Source organism: Vollenhovia emeryi, unplaced genomic scaffold (genome assembly GCF_000949405.1).
Source record: "Vollenhovia emeryi isolate VEMERY1.0 unplaced genomic scaffold, V.emery_V1.0 DF939515.1, whole genome shotgun sequence".
NCBI lineage: Eukaryota > Metazoa > Arthropoda > Insecta > Hymenoptera > Formicidae > Vollenhovia > Vollenhovia emeryi.
In genome coordinates, this window is record NW_011966851.1 from 27560 (window position 1) to 30602 (window position 3043).

Sequence of the window (3043 nt, forward strand, 5' to 3'; positions counted from 1 at the left end):
TTTCTTCAACATTTCTTTGAGCCTCAAAGTACGAGGAAATGATATCTACTCTCTCTACAATCGTTAACATCGTGGAACAATTGAGAAGAGACGTTTACAGTCCGAATCATTGAAGTAAAATGAACAGTCTTGACCACTTTGCTTTTCGAATATTTGCTTCAATGAAACACTTGTGAGAGGCAAAGGGACTCACAGTAATCAAGCACCCCGAAGGGAACAAATTACTACTACGTCTACGTCGTTGTTCCTTGGTAAAGCTAAAAGTAGTCTAAGAATGCATTGCAGGAGGGTAACGGTGTCACATGATAGCATTTTCAAAAATATCAAAAAATTTACTTTGATTTTCCTAATCTGATGTGTATTTTTTTGAGATATTACCATTTTTCAACAATTTTCAACTCATTTTCATTTTTGCCGATTACAGCGCCATCTATCATGAAACGAAAAAAATATCTCATACAAAAGTTACATATTTTTTCACGGAGAATCCAAATCTGCAATAAAAAATAAGGGTTTCTATTTACAATTTCAAAGTCACCCCCCTCCCGCCCCCGGGGGTGGTGCAGGGGGGTCGAGCTTTATGTTAATGGATGTCCCTCTTCGAGGTGAACAACTTTTATTGCAACTTTTTTTTAATCCGATTTGTATTTTTCCAAATATTCTGAAAAACAGTTTTAAATGCCTCACCCTGTATAATAAACAACAGAGGTCCCAACACCGAACCCTGCGGAACCCCATATCTAGTTTCAATTAAGTCAGATTTTATATCGCCAAAACGCACTTGTTGCGTTCTATTATCCAGATATGATTTTAACCATTCCAAAACAGTTCCTCTAATTCCGTATTGGTATAATTTCTCTATCAGCCTTATTCTGTTCACTGTCTCAAACGCTCGTTTTAAATCCATAAATCCAGAGAGAGAGAGAGAGAGAGAGAGAGAGAGAGAGAGAGAGAGAGAGAGAGAGAGAGAGACTACACAAAAGTTTTCAGTTTTCAGTTGTCGTGTGCGAGTTTCGCTTTTGCCAGCAACCGTGATTCGCCGATCGCTAGCAAACGTTCGCATAAAGCGATTTTGATTTGGTGCCGGAACGAGCTCCGACTGGTGCTCTGAGAGCGGGATAGACAGAGTATATAAGCGGGAGTACTGCACAACGGTTTAAACGACACTGAATTGACTTTATTAACAAGAAATTAAACTTATTAAAGATATGAGTCTGTCGGAAGATCGCACAGCGAAACCGATGCGTCTCAGTCTTTGTCCGACAATTGTGGTCGAGTCGAAGTCTGCTTGTCCGCTGGTTTTGGAGCGATCGCCGCGGTCGCTGGGAACGCGACTTTGGCGCGCTGAACGGAGACCGCACAGCGAAACCGATGCGTCTCAATACTCGCGGCTTCGCGACGACGATCTCACCCCGAGGATGCGATTCGCGCGGAAAGTCGATTGCGAGTGGTTCGTCGCGAGTGCACTACACCGCACTCGATGATCGAACGCTTTTGGATTGACTCCCGTTATCGATCGCGGGATCAGTAGATCCGAGAACGGAAAGACGGTCGAACGAGTATCGCGCCTAACTTCTCCGTTTCTTTTCTCTCGATAACTATTTTTAGTCCGTGCTTTCGCGATTGCTGTTGAAAGACGACTGGACTGACTTTCGTTAGGTCACACCGGCCGACTCAAATTCTGTTTTTCCCGTCCGGATCCCAATGTCGAAATACAATTTGGTGTTTTCGCAGGTCGCGAATCCGTCGACACGGGGATCCGTTGTGGCGATGTAGCACGTAGACCGCGTTTATTTTGGTGACCGGCAAAAGGCACCGGCGATCGAACTCGTCGATTTGCTCGGGATTGCTGTTCGTTACAGCGAATCCGGAACATACCGCCCGCCTCGAAATTTTATTTTCGAAATTAATCTGGCTTGAGCCTAATAACGTGACGATGAGTAGCGGGTGCGGATCGCGGCAGGAGTTCGTGAGCGCGACGGAACGCGAACCGCCCGCCGTGAGGGCGTGAGTCCGTCTCGCGTCTGAGTTTTGCCCCGCTAAGTCTGACTCTCCGTGGTTAGGCGATCCGCTGACCGGCGACAGCATTGAGACTGTTCCATCTGCTACTCATGGTCAACGATCGATGCTGAAACTTAGTAGAACTAACAAATTAATAGGAGAAATCTTAACAGAACTAAAGGATTAATACTAAGAAACTTAATGGAGACTAACAACTCCCGATTAATAGAAACGTTTGATCCCCGCAGTGGGACGAAGAGCTTTCACAATTAATAGAACACTCGCGACTCTAACATTTCTAGCAAGCGCCTGGCTTGTCTAATGACGCGAGGAGAGATCCTCTCGATTCGTCGTCGATTCCTCTTAAAACGTTTTTAGAAAAAAAAGAATATTCCTAAAAAAATATTATTGGCATGGCAAGCGATAGCGCATCAGTGATGGTTGGATGTAATAATTCTTTTTCTCTCGTTTAAAAGCCGAAGTACCCAGTGTAGTATTATTAAAGTGCATTGTCTGCAATTATAGCTCATAAAGCTTGCGAAAAACTACCAAAACATTATGAGAATTTAATTAGAAATTATTAAGAATACTCTTAAAAGTCGCCAGCAGTAATTAACAACATCAATGATTTTTATTGACCGTATCTGGCAATTAAAATTCTTATTGTGAAAAATATTACCCCAACCAGGATTCGAACCTGGGACCTCCCTCAATCCGTGCGGGCGTCTTAACCAGCTCGACCACTGGGGCTGTAGGTAATATTGTTCGCAATAACATATATTAGTTAAGATGTTGTTTACGCGTCTATTTCGACTTTTCGGAACAGTGCGTCGATACGGGTTGTCGACCATACACTGAACTGTCGAAACGCGATTTTTTAAATTCCCTTTCCCCTGCACTCCCCTCGATCCCTTTTCCCCCTATTACGGAGGAACACCATGTTTTGAGGTCAATGGTGTATAATAAACTATTTAGAATACTCTTAAAAGTCGCTAGCAGTAATTAACAACATCAATGATTTTTATTGACCATATCTGGCAAT